We start from the raw sequence: 17,807 nt of genomic DNA on the forward strand, positions 1-17,807 counted from the left end.
CCTTTGCTATTCAGGATCTCATTATTCCCAGCGCTCCAGACGGAACACACAAAGCCCCTGTAATGCTGAGCATATGGCCTGGCTCAAGAAGTGCTCTCCTGCGCAGAGAAATAGGACATGTCACAGAGACAAAAATACCTGGTTGTAACCAGGATTCTCAATGGAATTATCCTTATCCTTGAAACCTGTGAGCACAGCTAATGTTAACTTAAGCCTTCAGCTAAACATGAAAATGGTAGTAGCCTAGACCATATTACCCTGACTGACACTTCCCCATCCCCCCAGCTCTGCCACATGCTCGCATGAAATATCAAATTGCTTGCAGCTCATATTGAATAATGAATATGCCCGCCTCAGCCTATCACCAAGCCTTCAGCAGTCCGCCTGGGGAACTGGGAGAGATGTTAGAGGTTTGCAGGCCAAGCACAAAATTGAAGACAAGCTTGAATTAATAATTTGCTTATTTCTATACATGTGCTTCAAAATAAAGTGCAAATTGAATAAGGTAATAACAGAGCTTGGGAGAGGCGAAAAAAGCTTTCCTTTTGCAAACTGCTGACACTTCAATTTCATTATCTCTCACCACCCTGAATGTGATTTGCAAATGTGCTCTCCCTATGTCATCATGTGGAAATGTCTTCAGGAAGAGCCAGAAATGAATGGAAAACAATTCTATTGAGCTGCAGCAAAAAAAAGAAATTAAACCTCTGATTTTAAGCTGATTCTTTTAGAGCACTGTTTCTTAAAATTGGGCTCTGTGGATTTCTGCATCTGAATCACCCTAGTGTTCCTTGGAAATCCCAAGGAAGTTTCATATGTTGTCTATGCCAGGTTACTTCGGCTTTGTTCTACATTGACACCAAAATCTCCGTCCTGTTCTTGCCAATCAAAGCTGCATACATACCTTAGGAGCCATGTTTTCTGAACTATCGTTTTCAAGCACATCTGCCCCTGTATGTTGGTGCCTAAAAATATAGACCCATTTCCCCTTGTGTTTTTAATTACTGTCTCCCTTACATCATAATCAGGCACTTGTAGAAGACTGAAAGCATGTTTGAATCCAGTGCCAGCATCTTACCCTGTCGAATTCATGTTTTTCTGTGGTCTGAGGACATTAGGGAGGAAATATGTAAAAAGGGATAGGGAGATGGGTACACACACATATCCAGGAACAAATTCAGACTCAAAATATTGAAAAAACCACATCCCAAACAAACCCCAAAGGAAGAACAAGCTGAAGACTCCCCCATCTCTCTGTTCCCTTGCAATATTGAGTCTTCTATGAATAGCTTGGAGGAACCCTCCTTCATGGAGCTGGACAGGACCACACAAAGATTACCTGGTGTGAGACCAGAAAATTGCCCTCTTCGCACACGCTTTTCCTTAGCTAAAGTGCTCCCTCTCCTCCTCCCTTCCCCCCCTAGCCCCTTCACCTTTACTCTGTCAGTCCTCTGCAAGCCTTCCTGATTCCTAAAGATTGGGTCAGGTTTCCTTCACACATGTTTCCATAGCACTTACCACTCTGGACTAGAACTGCCTAACAATTTGTCTATAATTTCACTAAACTACACACTGTAACGTAGGACTCCAACTTGTTGGGTTTTGCATCCTGCTCACTTGGTGGCATATAATAGGAACAAATACTGGTTGAATGAATGAGTATACAAGTGAGCACACAGACCAATCTCAATTGTTATCAGAGGAAGGAAGGTGAGGCCAGCAGAGGAAGTGAAGATTATGGATCTAGAGATTAGTGATCAAACACTATGTCTCCAACATCCAGGTTACTGGTTTGCATCCAAATTTGGCAGGTGACTTATGAAAACTGATAGCAATAAATTCTTATTTGGTCATGGGTATTAACATCCCTTCCGGAGGCCAATATCCAAAGCCAGAGCAAATGAAAAATCACTATTGTCCATTTTAATTATCAATATCCTCCAAGACATAAAGGATTAATTAAGACAGTAGAGGCCAAAAATTATCTTTCCTCTAGAGGCAGGTTAGGAAACTCTTGGTGATCATATTCCATGAAAACCCAAACAAAAAGATATCCCTGAGGATGTTCACCTTGCACTGCCTTTTGTCCTCTACTAAGAGGCTCAGGTAAGGAAAACATGAGGAAGACAACCCTCATAGCAAGGTCAGTGATGGCCACTTCCTTCCTTTGCAGAGCAGACCCTATACCTACAAATTAGAAATTGACAGAGATGAGACTGTGGAACATAATCTTGGAGAAGTTTCAAGAAGGACAAGGGAAAAACAACACAAAATGCCACATGGATCATGATACATTACACACTACTGGTCAGAAGTGAAGAGAAAGAAACAAAAACACCGTCACTTGGAGGTTTCAAGGCATCTCAAACTCCCCATGTTCAAAGCTGAAATTTTATTCCTTCCTTTCAAAAATCTGCTTTTTCCTCAGTATTCATTATCTTAGTCAATGGCACCAGTATTCATCCTGTTATCCAAATTAGAAATTTGGTACCCATTCTTGCCTCATCATGAACTTGTCCATCTCTACCACCATCCCATCTAATTAACCACTGAGAGCTAATGATTTTACCTTCTAAATATCTCTCATTATTTCTATTGTTAGTACTTTATTCCACCATTATCTATTGTCCATATTTTATATGACTCAGATTAAGTAATGCTTAGACATGTGCAAGATAGCATGCACGATCTGCCACAGCACCTGAAGCCCTGTACAACTTTCAGTGCATGAGAAGTATGGCTGGCGCTTCACTTCTGCCTGCCAAATCTCCTGCATAATGTCTCCTGTGGCCTAACCAACCCAGGAACACACAAGGAAGGGATTTCTCTGGGAAACATGGTTCAGCTTAGACAAGTGGACACAATCCAAAGCCACCACATGTATCCTGAAAGACATGGCATGATATACTTCTCCATCCTTGTCTGAGTGAACTTCTCCCTTTTCCTATTCTTTAAAGGTCATTCTCCCAGAAAGATTCCCTTGACCAAAATCTTCTTTAAAATACTCAGTGCCCTTTTAATTGCTTGTGCAAAGTCTAGCTTTACCACTAGACTATGGGCTCCAAGGGCTCAGGAACCATGTGCACAGTACACAGCACACGCAGTACCCAGAGTGTGGCGCCTAGCACAGAGAAAGCACTCAGTAAAGACCAGATAAACAAACCTCAATTGGTGTTATCAAAGGACCTTTTCTTAGATGGGATTCCAGTTAAAACCACACAGGACTGATATTTATCCAGCTTTATTTTCAAAGCATCTCTAAAGTAGGAAAGACAGCCACTTGAATGAGAACTTATTCCAAAGTCTGACATTCATTTTCATTGTACTTCAACTAAATCTTTAATGCCTTTAAAACTACCCATTGACGTTCCTATCTAAGAGATATAGGCCACTAAATTATTATATATTAGCACAAAGGAAGAGAAGGAATTCTCTCTCAGAGATTTATTAGAAATAGTACACGGCTAACATTTCTACATTATATTAGAACCACCTGCCCAAAAGCAGGAAGATGGCATCTATGACCCTTCAGGGAAATCCCTGTTCAATGAGCCTATCAAAGTTATTTTACTAGCACAGCCGTGTAAAATTAATCATCTTTGTGAATTCTTAATTGCTGTGGTCAGACAACCCCCAGAGAGTAATCACACACCGTGGCAGAACTCACACTCCTTTTTCACTCTTCCATGATGAAGGAGAATGCAGGAAGATGCAATTGTTCTCTACCACTTGCTCATTAATTCACTCAAGAAATAATTATGGATGTTTCCTGAACGGTAAGTATTAAGGATACAAAGATGGCTAAAGGAACTTAGTGTCTAGTGGGAAGAAAGGCAAGTAAGCAGACATGGTCAGTATTTTTAGAAGTATTTTTAGAAGTATTTGAAGAAGCAGCTACTATTTAAAAAAAACAAATAAGTGACCAAATACCATAGAAAGTGCTCAGTAAATATTAGCTAAATGGCAGACACTAATATAAGCACATTACATGAATTAACACATTCAGTCCCCATAACAGATCTGTGAGATGGATATGTATATCATTTCCCATTTTCAAAATGAGAAAAATGAGCCACAAAGAAGCCAAGTAACTTGCCTAAGGCCACACAGCACGTCTCCAGAGCCCACTGTTTATCACAGTGCTACCCTGCCTCAACCTATCTCCCTACTCCCTTCCACAATTCCTCCATGACCATTAGGCCTAGTGATTGCAAATTAAGTTATTAGAGGTTCAACAATTAATTTCCAAAATACAATGAATTGTTAGCATTTTAATAAAAATTACATTTAAAATCTATAGAGGGTTCACATTTGTAAATTCTTCATTTGTGACCATAAATACCTACATAGTCTCAAAAGATAAATACATATTATTGCCCAGAGGGAATGCCAGCCTCTGATCATGTCTCATCCTTGTCTACATCTGTGCTTCTCCTTTCACCTAGGCCTGAACAATGTAGGAACCCTCCATTATCCAGCACATAGGTCACCACATTTTGCAGGGGAAAAGGGACAAAGGAATACCCAACAACTACACAATAAAATAGTTTCTGCTCTACTCCCTCAATTCTGGGATTTCCTCGGCAGGTTTTGCTGAGAAACAAACTGGTCTCAGCTCAGTCCTAGGTGGAAGAGAGAATAGAGCATATACAGAAAATCTAATTATTTTCATTCTATCCAGAGAAATAGGCATACAAATCATTTCTTGTTTGATTTCACATTGAAATGGATAGGATTAGCACACAGAACCCTCTTACAGTGGTTCCACTGCAATATCTAGTATATTCCCTCACCTGTCCAGCTCCAATTGCTCTAGGAGGAAGCCTACTGGGGCAGCAGGAAAGGCTTCTCAGGAGATGCTGGGTTTGAAGAGTATGACATGGCAAGTCCACTGGAGAATTCAAGCAGTTCCCTATGACTAGAGGATAGAGTAGTGGGTAGAACAGATGGTGAGAGTGAGGTGGAGTGGTCCAAGAGATGAGGCTAAAGTCATAAAAGGGGGCTGGATCACTAAGGGTGTACAGACGACTCCAAAGGCTATGGAGAACTGCTGGAGAAAATGAACCAGGGGAGATCACTCCAACAGTGGTGGTCTAGAGGACAGATGAGAAGACCTCTCCCTACAACTTGTGTGGTGATCTAGCATCGGGCAAACAGCCCTGCCTACTTAGCTGAGGTTCTCCGTGGCACCTAATAATAAAAGATAAGAAGGAGCTTTTCAGTTTTCCCTTCTCTTTAGCTATGGTCACAGAATATACATAAACCTAAATCAGGTTCAGATGTTGACAGCAAAACTCAGTGAATTCATAGCTTACCAAGAGACAGTCTGGGAAAAGATGGGTGAGAAGCTGTGATCCAGCCATGAGAAATGAAGAGTCTTCCTAAACTTTTTATAAAGGGATAAGTAATCATTCTGAAAGAGAGTCCAACAGATAAGAAAGCATCAGATATGTTTAAATGACCTATATTTAAAATATGGGCAAGAGGACACAGAAATTTACCCTCAGGACCATAGTCTGTCCTCTCTTCATGGTGGCATGCCCACAGATACCAAGGGAGGAGAGTGCACGGATCAAGAGCAGCTTATGATCCTTTGTCTCATAACATTTGATCAGAGGAGAAGTTTTTATGATACTTTATAGTACATAGTAGTTAAATTGAACAAATATTATGACCACAATAAAACACATTCTTATCACTGGAACATAAATCAGTAATTGCTACATTGTGAGGGAGTTTCCCCCACAAGTCCAGGGATGCTGCTAGCATCAACTGGAGTTTAAAGGCAAAGCCACACCATCAAATATCATTTAAAATCAAGACACCACAAAATTAAAATCTGTTCCCTCCAGGGCTTGAATGCTGCTTTTCAAATCTTTTACAAAAAGCTTTTTGCTCTGCAGTCGATCACTAAAAAGCCACCTACATAAAACGTATTAATAAGGACTCCATTGGAGAGACTTGCCATAAAATCAGGAATGCTTTGGAGCTCAGTGGAGATTCACTCCTGCCACACACAGCTTGGCAGCAGCAACTCCACTTGACCCTAGTACACATGTTTTCCATTACAAACAGAAGATTTCTATCAGAGTTCAAATTAATTGTTTTATATCGCTGGCGTGGGAGAAACTCTTTGAGGAGGCAAATGTCCACAGCTCACAAAGTTGGACTCCTCAGGAAGAGGATGTACCACCCCCTACACGTCCAGTTCAAAGAGGGGGAAAGTGTTGAGATCTTGGTAAACTGAAATCCGTTTCACAAGTTTGCTTTGAATTCCTTGAGTTATCGCACCTTCTTGAAATTGTGAAATTAAAGTTGCATTCCATAACAACCTAAGGAGTACTTCTTATTTATAGACTCTGGAGCATGGTAAGTTCTGAACATTTGAGACAGCATCGAATTTTTTTCTTTCCAGGACTTAAGGTGGTCAAAATAAGGTAGCTCTGAAGGCAGTCTGAGGAACTTACAAGGAATATGAGCTCAGGGAGTATTGCTCTTTCTTGATTTTGATTCATACAAGCTTATAAATTTACTAGGTTCCTGTCTCCTTTTAAAAAAGATCTCATTTTTATGGAATGATCCAAGACTAGAGTAATTTGGGAGAAGAATTTTTTTTAATTCAAAGCAACAAATTCCCCCCAAATTTGAAATGTGGTAGTTCACTTTATAACTTTTCTTTTTTAAGCTGGTACACACCAGCCATTGTGCCAAGTGATCACTCAATCCTTATAGCACCCGATAAGATAAATGTTCTTACTTGCATTTTATAAGTGAAGAAATTAAGGCTCAGGCAATTTAAGTTGCTTGATGTGACACAGCTAATAAGAAAGTGTAGTAGGGTTGAACTCAACACTGTCTGAGGGTTTGCTGCTATAACATGGTGCTGCCTCATCAGAAATAACAATAGGAGACACACTGGCCCCGATTTCCCTCTATTGATGCATCAGGAGACAAAATCATTCCATTAAACACATCAACATTCATAACCATCATGCCTCTACTTTCTTTAACCAATCACTTCAATTATGTAAGGTATGTATTTCTAGGGGAGAAGAGACTTTATTGCTTTTGCAAGTATAAGTAAATCTGTATGCAAATGAGATCACTTCGCCTTTCATTGTACCTCCTAAAACCTGACATACAGATCACATCTGTGTACTCTAAAACACTGATGTATTTTCTGGTGCTCCAGATAACCACTGTATTTATTATGTACCCCAGCAAGGGCATTGACTTAACTTTCTTACTTAAGCTTTTATGTCTTTTTTCATAAGAGGAAACAGGCATGGTTTCTAACCCACATAGCAGAAACATGAATCAATTTTCAAGTCTAAAATTTGCTTTGTGCATAGTAGCAACAAATTAAGCCTCATCCCAGCAAAGGAAGTAGGCACAGGGAACCGAAGTTGAGATGTTCTACTGATTGCTAACAATTCACCCTCAACACAATTGCAAAGAAAAGAGCACTTATTCGGTGCCCCTTTTTTGGTGTTACCCAACTGTAATAGTTTCCTACCCAACACAGAGTTAATATATAATACATTTTCATTGCCCCAATTAATGCAGAAAACAAGCTAAAAAACTCTTAGGGTAACCTGCAAGAGGAACTCAAATCAACCTTGTAAAGAGTGCCTGTCTCTGGTTCAATACTAATTGCCATGTAAATTAACAAAAAGCACAGCCTCACCAGCAAGGAAAATGAAGGTTTCTTCACAGACCATCAGCAATGTCGCCCCAGAAGCCTAAGTAGCATCATGCCTGTTTCTTTGGATAATAAAATGCCAAAGTTTTTCTTTTGCTGTCAGCAAATGATGAATACATGTGGTACCAATTATTTAATACCACTAGACCACCAGGGAAGAAGATTTAGGTAACTGCAGCAGAACTATGCCATTTATTTTTATTACCATGCATTAAAAATTACGTTTACAGATAATTGTTTTTCTCCTCCCAATAAAGCAAGATTTTTAAAAATCCAGAAGAATATTTAATTATACTGGACCACCAGGGAGGGATTTTTAAAGTTGATTTTTTTATTGAAAAATTAGATTTGCTTTTTTAAATTCCCAATTATTTGTAAGTGCAATTTGTGAAAAAATTATTTTAAACCAGGGCAGTATGAATTTTCTATCAGGGGAGCATCTCATGGATTAAGTTACTCCTTTGCAAGGGTAATTACTTAATCAAATCACCCCTCAAAACCATCAGATTTAAAATTCCTGTGTAACTGCCTGTATGTTTTACAATTCTGTTCCATGGCACATTCTCGTGTTTTCTATCAGTCAGTGTTTCTAAAATCCCCAGATAAAATAAACTCTTCATTTTCTTTCAATAACATTGTACTAAAATGGGAAAAATTTTCTATTTACCAGTTTCTTTTAAAAAAGAGAAAGAACAAGCTTCTGCAGAGCAAAGGAAACCAGAAATAAAACAAGAAGAAAACCTACGGAATGGGAGAAAATTTTTGCAAGTGAAACCGACAAAGGCTTGATCTCCAAAATATATAAGCAGCTCATACGACTCAATAAGAAAAAAATAAACAACCCAATCCAAAAATGGGCAGAAGACCTAAACAAGCAATTCTCCAAGGAAGACATACAAATGATCAAAAAGCCCATGAAAAAATGCTCAATATCACTAATTATCAGAGAAATGCAAATCAAAACTATAATGAGGTATCACCTCACACCAGTCAGAATGGCCGTCATTCAAAAATCCAAAAATGACAAATGCTGGAGAGGCTGTGGAGAAAGGGGAACCCTCCTACACTGCTGGTGGGAATGCAGTTTGGTGCAGCCACTATGGAAAACAGTGTGGAGATTCCTCAAAAGACTAGGAATAGACTTACCATATGACCCAGGAATCCCACTCCTGGGCTTGTATCCAGAAGGAAATCTACTTCAGGATGACACCTGCACCCCAATGTTCATAGCAGCACTATTTACAATAGCCAAAACATGGAAACAACCTAAATGTCCATCAACAGGTGACTGGATAAAGAAGAGGTGGTATATTTATACAATGGAATACTACTCAGCCATAAAAACAGACAACATAACGCCATTTGCAGCAACATGGATGCTCCTAGAGAATGTCATTCTAAGTGAAGTAAGCCAGAAAGAGAAAGAAAAATACGGTATGAGATCGCTCATATGTGGAATCTAAAGACTCATGGACAGAGAATACAGACTTGTGGTTACCAGGGGGGTAGAGGGTGGGAAGGGATAGACTGGGATTTCAAAATTGTAGAATAGATAAACAAGATTACACTGTATAGCACAGGGAAATATACACAAAATGTTATGATAAATCACAGAGAAAAAAATGTGACAATAGTGTGTATATGTCCATGAATGACTGAAAAATTGTGCTGAACACTGGAATTTGACACAACATTGTAAAATGATTATAAATCAATAAAAAATGTTTAAAAAAAGAGAAAGAAAGGTAAAAGAAGGAGGAGTAGCAACAGCAAACTAAGAAAAAAAGGGGGGGAAGGGAACAAATCAAAAGGAAATTAAATGAGGCTTCACATGACAGTTGAAATAACAATCTTTCTAAACTTCAGCTGACATATTTACAATTATGAAAGAAAGTCATTGTTTCCCTCTCCTCCCCTCTCTCCTCCTCCTCATCCCGCTCCTCCCTCCTTCTCTCTCTCCCTTTCTCCAGAGTGTGAAGCCCTTCAATTAAAGGGTGCCTCAGAGCTCATCTAAGCTTATCCTCCATCAATATCATCAATATCAGAATGCCCTTCTCTGCATCCCTCACCCCTACTATGCCAGAGCATTGGTTAATTTGCCCAAAAGGCAGGTCACACTCTCGTCAGTGGACACCCCCCCTGAGGTGAGAGAAGTTCCTTGTACCCCTGTAACTCTCACCTTGGATGCTTTTTGAAGCCGTGAAAAGAAAGAATAGTTCTTGAGATAACATTGCAAAATCTATCAGCCAATCCAAACCACCCCTGAGGAATATGTACTTCTCTGTTTTTTAAACTAATTGCTTGTAACAAAAGCAGTCCCTGTGTTCTGGGCTAAAATCAGACAGGAGGTAGAAGAACATACACACACACACCTTGAGTAGCATTTTCCAAAAGAAAAGCTCTTTCTCAAATGGTTCTCAGGATGAAAGAAGAGACCAGGGCCAGACCCAGGCAAAATTATGAAATCATTCAAAGTTCTTTGGCTCCTCCCACTTCCTCTCCAATATGTAGATTAAGGTGTTCATTCCAACACAATACTGTTTGCTAAAATATCCTAATTATATTAAATAAGCTCATCAAAGATTAGTTCAAATTACTCCTTTTTTGTGTGTGGAGTTTGTACCTCTAATCACATAGAGCCTACTCACATGATTTTCAGGATGGATCTCCTCTGTAATTCAGGTTTGTAATAGAAATACCAATATGCCTACATGTGAACCAGAAAACTGTTTTCAATGCCAAGAGCTGTGTTTGTCTTGAAAAGCCAGGAATGTTTACCTATCGTTCAGGACACACCCAGATCACACACAATGACTCCCTGCAGTAACCACAAGGTCTTGGTATAGGGTCCTTTGATTTTAGGGCCAGCTTTGCTACGATGTAAAGCTTGCTTGCTGTGCTCAGTTTCTTCTAGACTAAGAAAAGCCCAGGCAGGCTGGAGATGGATCTGGTCATGGCTGATTAGAACTGAACGTGTTCTCACAGTATGCAGGCTCCAGTCAGTAGGAGCTACGTGTGACCGTGGACAGATTCCAGGAAGACTTCTGGACAGGGCCCCTCACACTGGACCCTAACAATGAGGACCTTCAAACTTCAAAGTATTTAGTCTTCTGTGTTGCCATAAAGCCAAAAATAATCTACCTCTTTATTATTTCTCCCTTTCAAGGCAATCACTTGCCCTTCTACCCTACTAAACTCTTCTCCTGGAACATATGCCTTTAGACCTCATTTCTATGGTTCCCAAGTGCAGAGGCGCAGGAGCTCTGTGGGTCTCCAAGCAAAGGTTTAGAGAAGGAGTAGAGGAATCAAATGCAAGCCTAATCCCGTCATTCCCAGCTAAACACACCTCTATGACTCCTTACTGCCCACTGGGACAAATGCAAGTTTCTTTTATTGGTCTACAAGGCCAGCCTGTTTGGCCCTTGCCCTCTCCCACTTTCATGCTTCACACAATGAATCCCTCAACTACTTGGACTTTCGGAGACTTGATGACCTCTGAACTTTTGCATGTAAAGCTTCCTTACCGGGCCTCTAATAAGAACTTCTCCCATCTTAATCAGCAACAGTAACATAAGAACCTGGACAAAAGTAGAGCTCTAAGAAGGAAGTGAGTGGGAACATTGGATGTTACAGTGTTCTGGAACAAATGGTCCAAATTTTTGCACTTGTGAGATTTTACTACCAAAAAAAAAAAAAGAAAGAAAGAAAGAAAGAAAAAGTCAAAACAGCCCAGACAGGATGAGGGTTTCAGATGGTCAATGTCTGCATGCTCAGAGGACAGGGAGTCCCTGTGACTGCTCAAGGATAGTGTTTGCCCTCTTGGCCACCTTCCCATAGCCACATGGACATGGGGAGATGAAGGTGGTTTGCAGCAAACAGATATTCTAGAGACCAGAGGAGCCTGCTGGTGGTCAGATATAGCTCATCCCTGCTTATTTCCCAAAGGGGATCTGAAGCTACTGAGTGGCCTCCCCAGCAGGATGGAGGGTAGGGAATGGGATACCCAAAGAAGTTATCCCATCAGCTGGCAAAGATGTTATGGATCCTATGGTACACTGCTGGATGTCAGCTTCTCAGATCACTTTATGAATGTAGCAGTCAAACACACTTTCGTATAATCAAGCTTGGCACCTTTCCTCAGCTAGCTTGCAACAAATTAACTTACTAGAACATGGGCCCCTAAACTGGAACAATATAATAATAAAGCTGAAACAATATAATAATAAAGCTACAAACAACAGTAACAAATTTCAACAGTGTCTCCCATTTTAAAAGATTTTCACAAACATCATCTTACTTGAAGGTGCAGCTATTCTTCACAACCCTACTGTGAAGCAAGTGATCTTATGCCCATATCACAGATGAAAAAATTGAGGCTCTGGAAGCACAAGTGACAGGCTGAAGGTTACCTAAGCCTTTGTAACTCATAAGTGGAGTTAGTATTCTAAGTTCACGTCTTCCTACCAGGTCCTGCGCTCTTTCTGCTGTACTTTGCTAATTTTCACCAATACTGAAAGCAACACCAAAGTAATCAAGTAGAGGCTTAATTCCCTGATCAGGTCTCCAACTCAGGTCAACAAATGTTTATTCAGCCTCAACTCTGTACCTGCACATGGCATCATTCCAAACACCTCTCAAAGATCATGAGGCCCTCATGACTTTCAATTGTCCAGGCTCCTGTTTTGTTAAAACAAAATATATTATGCCAAAACAGTTGTAAAAATTGAGGACATTTAAATGTTTAGAGTTAACAAATTAATATGCCACACACACATACACACAATTACAATGACTGGATAGATAATGTAAATAATGCCCAAGTTTGAATAGGGGCCCTTGGTCAAGGTGAGACCTTTCTGGCCCTTGGGACAGACTACCTGTGCCAGAAAATTCTTAATTCACTAGAGAATCCAAGCATTTTTAGACTCTAAATGGGTTTTAAACAAAAAAATAGGACTTTGGAGAAATCTGACAAAATTCTCAAATGTCCAATATTCACAATTAATAAATGCAAGTGGGGCTAGGACAGAGCACTGGACTAGGAGTCTAGAGACATAGGTTCTAGACCCAACTGTCTTGCACTAGCCAGGAAACTGTGATGTAGCCCTTCAGCTTTCCAGTGCCTCGATTCCCTCATCTGTCCATTAGTCGCTGGACTGTGCTGTAGGAGATGCTTACAACTTCATGTTCTGTGATTTTAGTACCCAACCCTGGAGAAGCTCCTTTCTGGTCCATGAACTAAAACTAATGATTGCTGCAGGCAAGCAGGACTGTGGAAACTACATGAGAAAAAGAGAATGTGCAATCACCAAAACAAATAAGCTCTGCCTTCAGAGACCAAGTCATACCAAATAATGGCAAATGGCAATAACTCAGAGGCTCACTGCACCTGATAGGACTTTTTGTTTTACATGATACTTGGGACCACTGTGAATTTTCATCAACACTCATGCACAGAAATTTCCAAAGTAAACATTCTTTGGAATAAAAAAGGTGACTGCATTTGGAATGGGTCCCTCCACCCCAGGGGGCTTAAGAAACCTTAAATTGCCCAAGGATGCTAATCAAGCCTAGAGGCTTAGAGTCATGAGCTCATGCGCTGATGTGCTGTGCTTGTTTTAAATCAGACTGCCTACTTGGTGTGAGGCTGAACCCTGTTATTAAATCTCCTTTTGTTCTACATGTACACCCATCAATCTTATCTTACAAATCAAATAGAGAAGGGACATCATGTTTATAATTAATTCCTAAAAGCTATTTCCAAATATCTAGTCAGGTGCCCTATACAATGTGTACCCATAAATAGTCCTTAGTTATAAATTGAAGCTTATCTTAATGGTATTTACAATCTCTTTTGCAGTAAAACAATGGCATATAATCTCTTCTGGTTTTAATATAATTTTGACTAGAGAACTTGCTTTGAGTTAGACTATTATTTTGATTATCTTGTTTACATCCGGGACAAGATAGTTTTATTATAAATAAGGAAAAGAATCACTTATAACCAATGCCCACTAACTTTACAAATTCCAAACTCACAAATATATTATTGTTTGTGTTACTAATTTGGAAATTGGGCAGAGACTGTTAACTGTCCACCAGTACTCACACACTCCTTCTCCCTTTTAGAAATAGAATCCCCTCCTAAGCTTTAGCAAGGCACAGAGCCATCTAAAGATAAAGACAACATGTCTTAGCACAAGAAAAGATGCTCAATATCACTAAGTATCAGAGAAATGCCAATCAAAACTAAAATGAGATATCACCTTACACCAGTCAGAACAGTCATCATTAAAAAGTCCACAAACAATAAATGCTGAAAAGGGTGTGAAGAAAAAGGAATCATCCTACACTACACTGTTGATGGGAATGTAAAATGGTGTAGCCACTCTGGAGACCGGTAGGGAAAGTCCTTCAAAAACTGAAAATAAACTTACCATATGATCCAGCAATCTCAATCCTAGGTATATATTCAGAGAAAATTCTAATTTAAAAGCGCCCCAATGGTCATAACAGCACTATTGACAATAGCCAAGACGTGAAAGCAACCTAAACATCCATTGACAGATGACTGGATAAAAATGTGGTATACAGATACACAATGGAATACTACTCAGCCATAGAAAAGAATGAAATAATGCCATTTGCAGCAACATGGATGGACCTAGAGATTATCACACTAAAGGAAGTAAGTCAGACAGAGAAAGACAAATATCATATGATACCACATACATGTGGACTCTTAAAAAATGACACAAATGAACTTATTTACAAAACAGAGACACACAGACATAGAAAACAAACTTACGGCTACCAAAGGGGAAAGGGGGGAGGGGAGGAATAAATTAGGAATCTGGAATTAGCAGATATAAACTACTATATATAAAATAGATAAATAATAAGGTCCTACTGCATAGCAAAGGGAACTACATTCAATATCTTGCAATAACCTATAATGAAAAAGAATATATGTATAACTGAATCACTATGCTGTACACCAGAAACTAACACAACATTGCAAATCAACTATATGTCAATTAAAAAAAACAAAATGACTGCATGTCTTAGCCTCCCTTGCACCTAGGTGTGGCCACATGACTAAGTCCTTGTAAACAGTATGTGAGCAGAAGTGATGTGTGCAAATTCCAGCTTGTGGCATTTTAAGAAATCTGAGTCTGCACTCTTCTCTCTCTCATTCCCTCTTCCTGTGGGCTGGAATGTGGACATAATGCCAGCTTCAGCCAGGAAGACATGGGCAACACCTTTGGGACTAGCAGAACAAAAGGAGAGAAAAATTCTCAATTCCTGGATAATGCTGGACCCCTGCCTTCCTCTAGGCTGTTATATGAAAGAGAAATGAACATCAGTCTTGACTGAGCCACTGCACTTTGCTACAGAAGTTTAGTAAATGTCCAAATAAGGAAATGCTGATTTAATCTTTACTGTACAGTCCCTTTTCCTACAGATAATCATACTTTCTCATGTATTTTTCTTACTGTGTGGATGTTCATAAAATAAGCATTTTAATAAGTAGAATATGTATCTAGGGAGGCAACATAGGGTAGTATTTCAAAGTGAGGGTTTTGAGGTCAGACTCCAGAATTCAAATGTGCCAATACTTGATGCCACTTACTAAGCTCTGTGTAACTTTGAGAAAATTACCCTATCTAACCTCAGCTTTATCATCTGTAAATGTGCTGGTGACAATGCCTATCTCATAGGGTTGTAATAAGAATTAAGTGTCATGCACATTGAGGACATAGGTTCTCATTAGGTGTTAACTCTTATGATAATGATAATGTTATCGCTATGTTTAAGTGGCAAATTTAGGTAGCTATTTAGAACAAAAAGTATTGTGAGGTATGGCCACAATTTGTCCAGACTCTGAAAAGCTAAGCAGAATCAAAACTGATCATGCAAGATTAAAAAGCCTTGTTTCTTAACTCATTGCTTTGCTCCTTTTCTTCCCCAATAAAGCATCTCTTCCTCATCTTTATTCCTAGTTTCTAAATTGCTAGTCGAGTAAGAATGGATGTGCTGTTATCAACTTGTAAGTTCACCTAGGTATTTTCATTTAGAGCCTTTGTTCAGGGAATCCCAGGCAATATATTTTAGGTAAGAGAGATATTTGATGGTGCCTCTTACAAATTCATACGGAAACTCAGTTTGTCCCTGGTCCTTCATTCTGTCCTGCTACTCAGTCATTGTGCTTTGTCCTCCAAGCCCAGGACACTTGATTTGAGGCTGTTCAGGAATTCCACATATGGGGAATGGAAAGAGTTGAGGAGAATAGAGAAAGAAGTGGTACAATGATCAAACACTGACCATTCCCCTGGGGCTTGAGGAAGTTTGGGGGTGGGTGGGGCAGTAAGAAAAGAGACAGTGTTGAGAACAATGGAGAACTGTTATTATAAGATCTAAGACATTTATATTTTAGGTGGATGGGCTGTTGATGATGACAATGGTAAAAATTAGGGATGATTAAACACTGCAGGGTATTAGAGTAAATGTTAACAAAAATATCAATTACAGACCCTAGAGGATGGAAACCAGAAGAGAAAACTCAAATTGCAGAGTTTTATAAATCATTAAATGTCAAAAACGAGGCATTAATAAGAATGATGATGATAATGGTGAAGATACTTGAAGCAGACACTTTGACAATGCCCACCATGTTCAATTTGTCCCAAGTTTGGCCCACCCTGCCCGGAGCAGAGCAGCTCTTCAGGAACTGCAGTATCCCCTCCTCTCTGGCTAGAGCTGATGAAGCGAGCAGAAACACCTAATCCAAGACAGGCCCTAGAATGTATTATTCATTTACTCAACAACTGCTTTCCACTTCTGGCTGTGATAGACTAGACTTGCATCAAACCTACCCTCTTGCCAAGAACAATCAGATGAAGTAAAATACCAAACAAAAAAAATTAAAATAAAGTAAATTAGCTACAAAGATTGCAAGACCTGAGGGCCAAGATCCTGGAGAGAAGGAAAGGAAAGCACAGAGAGAGATTAGCCTGACATTTGGCAACACTTTTCTCCTTGAGGCACTTTAAAGTTGTGGCTTAGAGGCCAAAAAGCAGAGAAGAATTTTCGGCTTTCAGTTTTCTGCTACTGAAATCAGAGTTCAGGGCTCACCAAGAATAAGGGTCCAAACTTTCTGCTGAAATCACTGAAGAGCCACACCCTAAGAACAAGTTCTTACCAGAAATAAAGTCTCTGTAAAGACTAAAAGACAAATTTGAATTAGCCAACTTCATACTGGATTAATGTAATTAGGCCTCTGTCCAAACATCAGAAGCAAAATTGTATCTATCCTGTCTGGGGGATAATAACATCATCCAGAACCTTAAATGATCCCCTCAATCTTTCATATACAATTCAGCATTCAATAGGAGACCATTTAACCAAAACCAAGAGATGAAAATACATCAGACAACAGAAACAAACCTCAGGCAATCCAGATATTGGGGTTATCATTTGCTCGATGATTCAAAGCATACCTGTTACATGTGATGAACCGTGCTAGGCACTGAGGGCATACTGACTGGCAAAATAGTTATGCATCCTGCTTTGATGGAGCTTATCATCTGGTGGGGGAGAGCAACAATAATCCCTCATTTGAATAAAGAGAAATAAAAAGTCAGTGAGAGTCCATTAGCTGGTGATAGGCAGGAAACTGTGAGATCATGTGGAGCAGGGGCCAGACCCCACGTGGGCATAAGTTTTGAAAAAGCAAAATCTAAGAACTTTGCAAAGACAGCTTATCTTCACAGAGGAGAATGGGGTATATTTACAGGAGAAAACAGATGTGAGAATACGCAGGCCCAAAGAGAGAACCAGAGAGATCGGGAGAAGTTTCTTGACGGTGTTCTGGTTACCAGGAAGCCCAGCTACATTTCCCATAGCAGGGTTCCATGTGATTGACCCCATCCCCTTTTAATCAGCACTTTTTTGACTTGGGCTTACTTAAGTGAGTTTCTTTTCCTTGCCATTAAGAGGATATCTGACAAAGACAGGAGTCATTCATGTGACCTGGGAACAGTTAGGTAACTGCTATGCTGCACAAAAAAAAAAAAAAAAAAAGGGAAGAAATACTAGTTAAGTG

Source organism: Vicugna pacos, chromosome 5 (genome assembly GCF_048564905.1).
Source record: "Vicugna pacos chromosome 5, VicPac4, whole genome shotgun sequence".
Lineage (NCBI taxonomy): Eukaryota > Metazoa > Chordata > Mammalia > Artiodactyla > Camelidae > Vicugna > Vicugna pacos.